Source organism: Leptonychotes weddellii, chromosome 1 (genome assembly GCF_054177405.1).
Source record: "Leptonychotes weddellii isolate Sample4059 chromosome 1, ASM5417740v2, whole genome shotgun sequence".
Lineage (NCBI taxonomy): Eukaryota > Metazoa > Chordata > Mammalia > Carnivora > Phocidae > Leptonychotes > Leptonychotes weddellii.
The window spans coordinates 191,769,958-191,783,722 of record NC_138369.1 but is presented as its reverse complement, the minus strand read 5'-3'; the positions used below and the strand labels follow the sequence as shown (position 1 = coordinate 191,783,722).

General features: G+C 49.0%; 1 protein-coding gene across 3 annotated transcripts in view; it reads right to left on the bottom strand.

The window, feature by feature from the left end:
* PCBP3 (poly(rC) binding protein 3) overlaps positions 1 to 13,765 on the bottom strand; it is a 241,354-nt gene that overhangs the window by 78,195 nt on the left and 149,394 nt on the right. The window lies entirely within an intron of this gene.

Genomic DNA, 13,765 nt, shown 5'->3' with positions numbered 1-13,765 from the left:
TACAACTCAACCCCCCAAAAACAAATAATTTAATTAAAACATGCACAGAAAACATGAACATTTTTCTAAAGAAGACATCCAGATGGCCAACAGACACATGAAAAGATGCTCAACATCACTCATCATCAGGGAAATCCAAATCAAAACCACCATGAGCTACCACCTCACACCAGTCAGAATGGCTAAAATCAACAAGACAAGAAACAACAGATGTTGGTGAGGATACAGAGAAAGGAGAACCCTCTTATATTGTTGGTAGGAATGCAAACTGGTGCAGCCACTATGGAAAACAGTATGGAGGGTCCTCAAAAAGTTAAAAATAGAGCTACCCCATGATCCAGCAATTGCACTATGAGGTATTTACCCAAATGATATAAGAATTCTGATTCGAAGAGGACATGCATCCCGATGTTAATAGCAGCAATGTCCACAATAGCCAAGATATGGAAACAGCCCAAATGTCTATCGACTGATGAATGGATAAAGAAGATGTGGTATATACACAGTGAGATATTACTGGTATAAAAAAGAATGATATCTTGCCATTTGCAATGACATGGATGGAGCTGGAGAGTATTATGCTAAGTGAAATAAGTTAGTCTGAGAATGATAAACACCATATGATCTCACTCATATTTGGAATTTAAGGAGCAAAATAAAAAAGCAAAGGGGAAAAAATAGAGAGACAAAGCAAGGAACAGACTCTTAACTATAGAGAACAAACTAATGGTCACCAGAGGGGAGGTGGGTGGGAGGATGGGGGAAATAGGTGATGGGGTTTAAATAAATCAATTAGAAAATGAGAAAAAAGGGGCACCTGGGTGGCTCAGTCGGTTAAGCATCTGCCTTCAGCTCAGGTCATTGGTCATTGTCTCAGGGTCCTGGGATTGAGCCCCGCAGCAGGGAGCCTGCTTTTCCCTCTGCCTGCCGCTCCCCCTGCTTGTGCTCTCTCTCTCTGACAAATAAATAAAATACTAAAAAAAAAAAAAAAAAGAAAATGAGACAAAGTCACAAACAGACATTTCCCCAAAGAAAATATAAGGATGGAAAATAAGCACATGACAATATTGTTCAACATGATTAGCTATTAGGGATATGCAAATTAAGACCACAATGAGGTATCACTACATACCTATTAGAACAGCTTTGAAAAATAGTGATAATACCAAATATTGGTGAGGACACGTAGAAATCAGATCACCCATATATTTTGGTAGAAATGTAAAATGGTACAGCCACTCTGGGAAAATCATTTATTATAAAATGAAACATGTCCTTACTATAGAACCTAGCAATTGTTCTTTTGAGCATTTATGCCAGAGAAATAAAAACATGCCAACATGAAAACCTGTGCTTGACCTTACACTGCAGCTTTATTTACACTAGGCAAAAATGAGAAACAACCCCAGTGTCCCTCAGTGGGTGAGTGGTTCGACTGTGGTCATCCAACACCATGGAACGCAACACAGCAGAAAAAGGAACAGACTACTGACAAGCACGGCAACTGGGACAGATCTGCAGGGCCTTACGTGGAGTGATAAAAGCCAAAGTGAAAAGCCTGTGAACTGTATGACTCCATTTCTATAACATTTTTGAAATGACATAATTACAAAGACTGGTTTCCAGAAGGGAGATGGAAGTGGGTGGAGGGTGAGTATTCAAGGGCATCACAAGGCAGCTCCTTACAGGTGATGAAGGGGGCAGTTCTGTATCTTAGATTGTGGGGGTGGTTATGCAAATCTGTGCGGGGGATAAAACTGCACAGACTCAAACTGCTACTGCTACTGCTACTGTTACTACGGTTACTACCACTACTGTTAATGCTACTACGATTACCAGTCCTGCTGCTACAACCTCTACTACCGCTGCTGTGACTGCTGCTCCTACTGCTGCCTCTGCTCCTACTGCTACTGCTGTTACCCCTGCTGTTACTCCTGCTGCTACTCCTGCGGTTACTCCAACTGCTACTGCTGCTATTCCTGCTGTTACTCCTGCTATTACTCCAACTGCTACTGCTGTTACTCCTGCTGCTACTGCTGCCTCTCCTGCTGTTACTCCTGCTGCTACTGCTGCCTCTCCTGCTGTTACTCCTGCTGCTACTGCTGCTACTCCTGCTGTTACTCCTGCTGTTACTCCAACTGCTACTGCTGCTACTCCTGCTGTTACTCCAACTGCTACTGCTGTTACTCTTGCTGCTACTGCTGTTACTCCTGCTGCTACTGCTGTTACTCCTGCTGTTACTCCTGTTACTCCTGCTGCTACTGCTGTTACTCCTGCTGTTACTCCTGTTACTCCTGCTGCTACTGCTGCTACTCCTGCTGTTACTCCCACCACTATGACTGCTGCTCTTACTAACTCCGCTACCGTTACTGCTATGATTATGCCCACTACCACCATTTCCACTACTCTTGCTACCATTACGAGCGGTTCCACTATTACCACTGCTGCTACTACTTCTGTTATTGCTGCTACTCTTAACTACCACTGCTACATTAGTACTACTGTTACTACTGACACTATTACTGCTACCACCACTGCTACTGCTCGTCTTGCTACTACTACCACACACACTACTGAGTACAGGTAAAAATGGGTAAAATTGGAATACAGTTTGAAGTCTGATTAGCAGTACTGCACCGTATTCTTTTCTGGGCTTTCATATTGTACTGAAGTTACATAAGATGTTGCCACTGGAAGGAGCTGGGCAAATGTTAGAGGAGACTCTGTACTATTCTTGCTACTTCCTATGAATCTGCAATTATTTGAGAATGAAAGTTAAAAATAATGTTACAGCAAAGTCGAAAGAAAGCACAGAGAAATTCTGAAACAAAAAGCTACAAAAGCGGGTTTCAAACTCAGTGAACACGATTAACAACAGAACTGTGCAGAACTGAAGAGATTTTATGAGCGGAAAGCTAAGCCACAGGAGATGGTCCAACACGTACCAGAAGCAGATGGGAAACGCGAGAGATGAGAGACACGCACACCGCGCAGGCCGCTGGCCTACATTCACTCGGCTCCAAGGAGAAGGGAGGGGTGGGGCAGAGGCCCCATCTGCAGGGACAGAGCTGGTGAAAGACATCGAGGCCACCGACTCAGGCACCCCACCCACTGCAAGCAAGACTGATGGAGGGACTCACACTCGATGCATCATAAAAGAATCCCAAGACAACAAAGACAAAGAGATCTTAAAAGCAAACAAAGAAATAAATGGGATTATTTTCGAAGGAGCAGTAGTTAGACGGAAGGCGCCCTTCTCAACAGTAACCCCGGTTGCTGGAGCGGAACGGAACTGGGGCTGCAGGGTGCCAGAAGTCACCGTGCACTTGGAGCTCTGCTGCATGTGGCTGTCCTTCCCAGATGAAGGCGAATGAAGGCATCTCCAGACAATCAGAACATTGGACCCACTCTACAGTAGCTTGTAAAGGGCGTTGTTCAGGCAGAAGGAAAACAGCCACAGAAAGAATACTGGACTTGTAGGAAGAAACAGAGAATAAAAAATGTAAAAAGATAAATAAAAGGAAATGAATATCAACCATATAGGACAATAATGATTACTTGTTATTTACTTAAATAATTATTAAATCTCCTGGGACTTAAATATATATAAAAATTCATTATGGTGGTCATGGAACAGGGTAGCTTTTTCTTTCCTTTTAATTTTCAAAATTCCTTAAAAATCCCCAAATACAGTGACAAGATTAACAAAGAAAAACCCCCTGAGACCTCTTCAGTAGAGTCAGATCTATCAGAATCCATCAAACCCCCAGAATAGGGGTAGGTGTGGCCAAAACACAGCAGCAGCGTCCGAGCGCATCACCGAATGCACAGCGTTTGTAGGAAATAATAAGTGGGGAACAGTCCTTTGGGCCACAAAACTCGGAAATCCCCCACAAAGAAATAGGGACTCACACTACGTGGGAATCTAGGTGAATATTCTGACAGCAAATGGAGAAACTCCAGGAAGTATGTGCTGAACCCAAGTCCCCAAGGAAAGTGAAAACAAAGGGAGAAAGAAAGGAGGAAGGGAGGGAAGGCAGGAAGGAAGGAAGAAAGGAAGGGGCAAGGAACCATTTAGGAGCTTGTAGGGACATTTAAACCATGCTGAAGGGCTCTAAGCCCTCAGGAATCTCAAATATATACAACAATATTCACTTTTGGAGAGAGAACCATCTGGAGGGAAAAACAAACCCAACAAAAAACAAGTGAAGCTACTGGAACACGGGAGGTTTCAGAGAAGGATGATGGCGGGGGGGTGGGGGGGCAGCCTCCGAGCGTCCCAGCTGAGCAAAGCACAAGGACGATGGCTGAGGGTGTGGGGCACAGCCATGGGAGGGGAGCATGGGAGGGGAGCGAGCGCTAAGCACTGTCCCTCTCCAGACGACAGACTGGAGCAAGTCCTCCTAAAGCAGGAGTGATGCTCACCAACAGGAAGGCCTGTGCAGAGGCCATTTAAAACCTATTTCATGGCAACAATAAAGGAGAAATCCCTTGGTCCCCAAGACTAGGAAAGTTATTCTGGCTCATTCCCAATTCCTATTCAGGAACCTCTTCCCTAATGGTCCAGAAAACCCCTTATTTAAAAACAAGAGGCACAGAATTATGATCGAATCCCATAAAAATATATTACCAAAAAGAAGCGAAAATAAAATAAATAACACTGTAAGGGATAATAAAAATACACCAGAAAACTATGAACCCAAAGAAATATATAGCCTAATTAATATATCACATTGAACTAAAATTTGAGAAAATAATCAACATTTTAGAAGAACATAATTTAAAGTAGAATTAGAACATCTCAAAGTGACATGGCAAGAAAAGAGGAAGATATAGAAAGGTGGCTAGAAAAGCTCAGGAATAAACTAGAATGTTTTTCAGAAGTGAGAAGTAGAAGAAACACAGGAGCAAAGATATAGCACAGAAGGCCCAGGAAAGAGTGTAGAGAACAGAAATAAGGAAAGAAAACAATGAGACAGATGCGCAGGAAGAAAATTCAAAAGAACATGACGGATGCCACGCACGGGCAAGAGACGGCCGACGCTCACGCACGCCTAAGTGCAACCCATTGCATCTTCACGTGCACACGTGTACCTTCCGAAGACACCTCCTGAAGTAAACCAGAGCCTGCGATCCTGAAAATTCAAGCCTGACAAGTTAACAGCAAGACACACTTTAGGAAAACGATTAAATGTTAGAGATGAAGTCTTCGGGGCGATCAAAACAAAAGGTCCCATGCGCTTATGAAGAAAAGAACATCAGAGTGAGGTCAGACTTCTCAACAGCAATGCAAAAGCAAAGCAACATTTTTAAGACACTAAAGTGAAAAAAATGTAAACTAAGGATTTTATGCAGCTAAATTACACTTGCACTGTGAAGGCTACAGATCAAAAGATGTGAAGGTGCAGGAACACAGGGAATATGTGGCGAGCCTACCTCGAAGAACCTAACATAGAGTGAGTCTCAGCCAACCACAAAATAAGTGGAGAAACTTTGTCATAAGGTACGGTGACAAGCATCAGATATATGTCACTCTAGAACCAGGACTAAATAACGCAGTTAATGGTGACAGAATAACGTACAAATGTTAAATGTGCTGGAGATAAAGAATTGATAAAACTAATAAAGTGGGAGAAGAGGGAGGAGTGTAAACAAGGGGAGCCTTCCAGCCACCAAGAGGGAGTAACCAGGCGGCACGTGAAACAGACAATTGGGGGTGGGAGGGGTCAGAAGAGGCTTCCAGCCACCTGTGAGACTCCCCATGGGAGCACATCACTAAAACCAAATAAAAGAAAAAAAGAGAAGAGGGGTTTTTGTGAATTATACAGACAGATAATAGTATAAAGCCAAAAAATATATAAACTTCCCAAGAATCAAAAGAAATATGAACAAAAAGGAAATGTTTACTAGGTTAAGGAATTCATTTATACATATATGTATATATTTATATTTTCAAAAAAATAGTGGAAAGATAAAAAAAATTAAAAGCTACTTACTTGGGAAGGGAGGGAACTGGATGGAAAGAGGGGTGGACATAAGACTTTTCTGAATGGACTGCAATAAATTTTTACTTTAGAATCATATAAATGTTTACATAATCAAAAACAAGAATTTTTTTAAATCCCTGAAAGCTAAAAAAAAACAAAACCTAAGTATAGACGAAGTTGGTGATAGAACCACACAGAAGAATTGTGGCAACTGACCTTAAAACGCAGGAATCTGGCTGGATATTCTCAGGGGTAGACAGAAATGCAAGGAAATATACTAACCTTGATTAGTCACTTGTTGGCACCAATAATATTCCAAACCCATTTATATGTACATTTAGGGTAAAGCACATAATAATGCTAACAAGACAAAAGAGAAACAGTCCAAAATTTAAAAATTTTAAGTTTAAACCCTATAATCTCGCATTTGATTTAGAACTATTTCTGTGAATGCACAATTTCCCCTTCTTTTCCCCTTCTTAACTCTCCCCACTAAAACTATGAAAAAGTGATGACACTCAATTGCCATAAGCACCCTTAATGCCTAGACTATGGTGTCTAAATATTATTTCCCAACTGGGGCAAAATAGGGCCCCTAAGAGAATTGGTTGATTCCAGGAAGTCTGGGAAAGCAAGCATCAAAGCCGAGATGGGAACATGTTACAGGACAGAGTCGAGGAAACCATTAAAGACTAGTGTGGTTACATCCACACAGAAGCCAGCAAAATACAGAACAATTTGAGTAAAGAGAATAATAGTTGCAAGTGAACAAATTTACTGTATATAGAAAACCCATAAATTAATAATAATGCTTTAAAAAGAAAGAAATAGCAGGGAGAGAAACAAAACTCATTGGACAATGAAAAAAATACTTAAATACCAAGAAATACTTATCCTGCCTTTCTGGTAGGAACCGTATTTTACGGAACCAAATAGCCCTAGTGAATGAGGAAGTTATTCCATACGGAATAATCCCAACGAATACATGTGGAAAGGGTTACACAACTGTCAGGCCACTGTTCTGCAGCCCTGAGTGGAATGACAGGTCTAGGTGCGGCTATCACTGGACACTGAAAACCCTGGGTGGACGGGGGGTGGTAAGCCCGAGAGAGCCGGGATCAGACAGACAGCCGGCAAGCCCACAGCCCCGGCGCCAACCTCAGGGGACCACGCACAGCACCACCTACCACGTTTGCTTGTCTGAAAAACACGACTCAGGCGGAATAAAGCCAGGTTCTAGGAAACAGGGAGGACGGAGGAGTATGCTGAAAGACCCGGCAAGGAAGCAACCAGCCGAACCCAGGACATGGGACAGCCCGCAAACCACCCAACTGTCAGCAGCGAGAAGGTCGGGGGAACGTGCTCACATGGACAGGGTGACAGCAGCGAGAAGGTCGGGGGAACGTGCTCACATGGACAGGGTGACGGCACAGCACCAAAGGCCGGCCCGCAGCGCTGCTTCCTGGCATTTCAACTCGACGTCATCGGGGAGCCCAGATCCAGGGGCAGGGAACACTGACCCCAGTGGGAGGGAAGTGAGAGTCACGGCACAGCAGAAGCAGGAGTGCTGGGGCCCTGCTGCAGGGAGGCCGCATGCCGGGACAATGCCCAGTGGGGTGGGAGGGTGGGCAGAGCAGGAAGACGCCCGGCAAACAGACAGGACTGTGAGGTCGTCCTCAGCTGGGAACAGACTGGTGCAGGGTGGTGACATGTGCGCAGCTACACTTTCAAGGTCATTCTGGTTCCTGGGAGGCTGTGATTGGTCCCGTGACCGTGGTAGTCAGGATGGAGGCCGACTCAGAGCGGGTGGATCAGATGACAAGGAGGGAGGAGGTAATCAAGAGCGACTCTGCAGCTCCATCTGATGGGATCTGCCACAGAGAGAGGATTGCCACCCGCCAGCCTGCCAGCTGGAAGAAGTCAGCTCCTGGGGCAGTGGTGGCCACGGCCGGGCAGGCAGCAGCCCTGCAGGATGGAGGAGGAGGCTGCTCCAGGTGGCCTGGCCACACTGCCCCGCCCTGCCCTCCCTCGCTCCTCTCAGGAGCTCCTTCCGGCGTTCTGGAAGGTCAGACAGCTCTTTGTCTAGTGAGGTCACTGTGCCTGTGGCCGAGGCTCCCTCTGGCACCCTGCTGTCCCCTCCTGTTGGATCAAAGTGCAAGGCCACCATCTGGCTGGGGCCTGTCCTCCCAGGGCTGCCCGGGGCACCGGCTCTCCATGCGCTGTCCCCCACTGGGCGGCCAGCCTCAGGCCTACGGCTCTAGGATGGAGTCACACACGGAGCCCTGGGCCCCAGTCTGTCTTCTCTGGCCTTGTCGGCAGCTGCGCTGGCCCTGCCTCTGCTCTGATGCCATTTAGCCCGGCCAGAGCTGGCCCAGGGGGATGCTGCTGCCGTGGCCAGTCCGGTCCGCTGAGCTGGGGTTCAGGCCACGTCCTGCCAGAGGGACTGTGGTTGCAGCCCCCGGTCTTTGTTGCTCATGCGTCTGTCACTCACAAAGCCTTGCACGGGGCAGTGTGGCCACACCAAGGGCCACCACCTCCACAAGGTGCCCAGTGCCCTGTCTCTTTGGCCTTGAGCCTGGTGATGGTGTCCCTGCCTCTGGTTTTTCAGATGCACATGGAATGAAAAGAGCTGCTCCGCGGTTCTCCTGGTCAACACCATGACGCAGAGGACACACCCAGGACACACCAGGACCCCTGGCCCAGAATAAGAAGCCCACGGCTTCCCTCTGTCTCAGGGCCCATGGGTTCAGGCTTCCTCAATCAGAGCCTCTGTGGCGGGACCAGGGGCGAGGGGACTGTGATGGTCGCCAACCATGAGGGCCAAGGACATGGGTCCACCTCCGGGCAGAGGGTGCTGACGGTCCTCACTCCCTCTGCTCACCCGACCACATCCTGGCTCAGCTGGGCCTTCCCTGCATGTGGGCTTTTCCTCTGGTGACCAGACAACATCTGTCTGACATGTGCTCCCTGGTCCACATGGTCTGAATTTGTTTCCAACATTTAAAAATCGGATTTCATATTCAAATCCCGTTTTATGACTTTAAACGGGGGAGCAGAAGACGCAGGGGCACTGCATTTACAGGCCCAGGAATCTACAAGTGCTCCCATCCCACTGAGGCGGTTTTCCGCTCACGGACAGTGGGCAGACTCCTCCTAGATCACTGAGCCACGCTCTGCACAGCCCTCTGTCCCTATCTGTTACGTCCACGCTGATGGCCACACACGCCAGGCTGTGGTTGTGAATCCTTGTGAATCCTGGAGAGACTCTGCTCCTGTAAAAAGCAGCTCTGGCCTGGGGGCCCACCTCCCTCTCCCCTGGCTTGTCTAGCAACTCAGGGCATGGCCGAACCTGACAGTGGGCTTGAAGAGCTGCCAGAGGCCAAAGTGAAAAGTAAAAAACAAACAAAAGTACCAAGCTTGGCATTTACCACAAATAGCAGTTTTACTAGATTTTCTGAAGTTTTAAGGCTGTAGCATCAGACGGCCTGGAAAGTGACCCTCCAGGAGGCACTTCCTTCTCTGTAGAAATGTCCCTCATCGGGCTGATCATCTAGGGTTCTTCCAGCCTTCGAGTCCATATACTAAGTACTTCACAAGGGAAGTGCACAAGGTTATGAACAGTGAAGGTGACAACTCTTAGTCACATGTGATATTAGCCTCAGAATGGCAGCTCCAGGCACAGGGCACGGTGGACACACTGAGGGCCTCACGAGCCCCCGGCCTCTGTCCGTGGGATGGGACGGCCACTCTGACCAACGCACGCAAGGCCTGGGAGAGACCTGTCAGAGCCCTGCCCTCCTGCAGGGTCCCTCCCTGAGCATGGCAGCCCACGTGCTCAACATGCCTGCCCCACGGTGCACCGAGCTGGCTGTTTTTGTTAAACTCAGTCTGGCCCACTAGATTCTCATCCTGTCCCCAAAGCACTCGATGGCACCAAGGAAGCCACAGAGAGCTGGACGTCCACGGCTCACCTTGGACTGTGACATGTGCCAGGGGTGTGGGCAGGGGTCTCTGTAAGGCTGAGGCAGTTAATTCCCCAGAACCTTTGTTTCCAGCTTGTATAAGAAGATGTCGTTCAGGGTGAAAAACTGACTCTCTTTAGGAAATTCTGCTTTGACTTCCACGTTACCAAGAAGCAGACTTTCAACGGCTGACCCACCATCTGTATCCATAGAAAATCCTCTTATTTGCCTTAAATTAATTTTGTAGGCTGGAGAAACCAGGCAAGATAAATTTACTAATCAGTTCTGTCGAACTTTGTGAAATGAAACATGACAGCAGAACATTTCCAGCCTTCCCTTCTCTAAACACATCTAAATGCAAACCCTTTCCTCTCCTGAAGAGCGGGGCACGTGGCACCCAGAGAGCTCATCAGCCTCACAGCGACGGGCCACACAACATTCAACAAAAGCCAAGAGGACCAGAGGGCTGTCTGCGCTCCAGAAAGGCAGAGCTGGGGCCTTTCCTATGGCTCTTCCAGCAGCGACGTTAATGTCTGTGGTTCGCTTTGCAGGGATGAGAGAGAAGCAGGGATCACACTCCAGTGTGCCAGGACCGTGAGACATGCTCCAAGATCCTGAGGGACGGGCCCAAACATGAGGGGTGCCATGCTCAGGGAGGAACCCTACAGGAGGGCGGAGCTCTGACGGTGGGTGGGAGGAGGGGACCCTGGGCTCAGGTTCTGGATGGCAGCAGGGAGGGGCTGCGTCGCAGCGGGAGAAGGCAGGGAGGCCACACGTGAAGGGCAGAAGCCATGGAACCACTGATTTATGTACAACAGTGACAGGAGCAGGGGGTGATCATGCTCCTTTGATTCCCTTCCCTTTCGGAAAAGGCTAGTTATGACATACTTGCAGCATCTTAATGTTAGCTTCTAAAGTTATTATTATGCCATACTCCCAAATCGTTAATTATCTTGTTTTATTAAAAATATGATTTACATAACTGTCAAAAGGCAGGTATTTAACTACACAAGCAGGGGAGGGAGCACAATGGGCACAGTGGAGACGCTCCTGCCCTGTCCTGTCCTCTGGGCACTGTCCTGACTGAGAGGCTCGAGCCCCAGGACTGCACCCACTTCCTCGCAAACCCTTCCCCTGCCTGTGCTGTTCCCAGCAGCACCGCCTGGGGGATTCCTGCTCCAGCCTTCCTGTCCTCTCCACCCCATGCTCTGAGCGACCTCAGTGCTGCAAGCGACCTTGAAACACAGTGAGGAGGCAGCTTGGTGCTGCTGCAGAGCCCTTGGTAAAGCTGTGTGTTCCAGAACCTTCAGGAAGAGGGGTACCCTGACTCCTCATGAACGAGGGGCTCTGCTGGGACACCCTGATGAGCTGGCATTGCTCTGGGCATGGCTGGTGGGCCCAGGCCTGCAGGGTCCCCACGGCCCACATTTACACAGATGCTAGGAGGCTGTGGGTAGCATGGACAGGCTGTCTGTCCCCAGCTAAGAGCCAATCTGAGCTCTGAGGGAGATGTGGATCACAGCTGGGTTCACGTGCATGTGCATGCCTGGAGAGAGCCTGGGGATACGGAAGCCCCAGAGCTCAGGATGGCGCCTGGAGGCTGGAGCCCCCCACTTCCCCTGTGCCTCTCGGAGCACAGGGGACACAGTGTTGCCAGGCAGACAGCACAGACGAGGACCGAGAGACACAGGAGGCTGGGAAGCTCCCATGAGCCACACCTGAAGCCACAGCTGGGGAGCCGTGACTGAACCCCACAACCGCCTTGCTTGTTGCCCGCCCTCCTAACCAGTGCTTCCTACACCACGGACCTGTCTCCTCCTCTGCTGGAGCTCATGCCCAACACACGGCTTCCCGCCCACGTCCCAAGACGTGGCTCAGCCACCACCTCCCCACCTCCAGATGGCTCTTCTCTGGATCCCCAGCAGCCTTGCAGGCCACCACCACCACCACCGCAGACAGCATGCAGAGCCCGCTTCTCTGCTCACTCACCCCTACCTCTAAATGTCCCCACTGCCTAAAGTAACTCCAAGCCCGGAGTAAAGGCATCATGCAGATGTTTTGGATGAGTGAAAATACAAGGACATGAGGAATCATGGTATGAGCCCTGGTGCACCCTGACAGCAGGGTGAGGCCCACATAGCGCCCCTGGCAGGCCACTCACAGGCAGCCATGTGGCTGAGGAGGAACAAACCTCTGGGCCCTCTCATCAGGGCCCACCTGACACTCCCTGGGACTCCCAGGGCATGCTGACTTGTGCCACCACTCTTTTGGGCAGGGGGCAGAAGCTGTAGAAGGGGATGGGCCATTTCTTCCGACACCCAGAGGGAAGGCCAGAGTCAGCAGCCTCTCCAGAGTAAGGCACGAAATGCCCTGCCCCGTCCCAGTGCCAGCAACAGACACATGCAGATGGCCCTCCAGCCAACAGCCCGAGGGACTGCTCAGAGGAGGTGGGCAGGCCCCAAACGCAGTTCAGGCGCAGGGGAAAAAGGATGGAGGATGGGGGACGAGCAGCTAGAGAATGACGGAAGGATTTCCTCCACGCTAAACTGACATCGGGCCTTCTGGTCAGAAGGCGTGTGTGTGTTCAACAAAGCCTCCGTCCCCCACCCCGGGCGCAGAGTATTTCCTATCCCACTGTGTCATGCTTGGCCATGCGCTTGCGCTCTCCAACCAAAGGTGAGCAAAGGTGGCATGTGTCACTTCTCTGTTCCGGTGACAAACATCCTAATCATGTCCAGCAGGATAACCCAAGACTGACGGGTGACCCCAGCACAGCCCAGGCACGCTGACCGTTACAGAAGCCTCTGGGGCTGGGGGGCCACCAGAGCAGTGGGCCGGGAGTGACGTCGGAGGCTGGGACGACAAGAGAGCCCACAAGCAACGGGCACAATTACTGCGTGCTGGAGCAGGGGCAGAGGGTTTCTGGAAGAGTGGAGGGCAGCCAGGAGCACTCCTCATTCCCAGAGGCTGTATTTGAGAAGTACCCGAAAGAGAGGAAAGAAACCCGGGGACGGTGAGGGGTGGGGCTGGTGTGAGCACAAATGGGAGGGACAGAAGGAAGCTAACAGGATGGGCCTGGGAGGGCGGGAGGTGCAGCCGCGGTCCCCACAGCCAGGCGGGAGCGGTCCTCAGCGCTCTTAGCCTCAAAACGCCTTTGGTCTCATAAAAATCACTGTGGATACCAAAGTACTTCTGTTTACGTGGGTTGTATCTATCATTATTTACCTTATTAGAAATGAAAACTAGGAACTTTAAATATTTTATTTATTCAGTTAAAAAATAATAACAAACCCATACAAGTTACTGTATCTTCCAAAACAAAAACTTAATGAGACTTGTGACATTGTTTCACATTTCATGTCTCGTTAACATCTGCTGAAGAGAGGACAGCCACGGTCTCCTATCTGCCTGTGCATTTAACCTGTTACGATATGCTCATTTTGGCTGAAATGTGCGAAGCCCACTGGCCCCCAAAAGACATGAAGCTGGAAAAGGGAGCGGTAAATGCACAGCCTTTTCAGATAATTGGGGACACTCTTCTTTGCCACAACACTAAAACTCAACAGTGGTAATCGCTTAAAGGTGAACTGAGAAGTGCAATCTGAACCCACAGAAAACACCACATCAAAGAACTTCCTGAGCTCTATGAAAAACTCTATTTAAAAAGCCATTGGTATCGCTCAGCATCAGGGAAATCCAAATCAAAACCTCAATGAGATACCACCTCACACCAGTCAGAATGGCTAAAATTAACAAGTCAGGAAACGACAGATGTTGGCGAGGATGCGGAGAAAGGGGAACCCTCCTACACTGTTG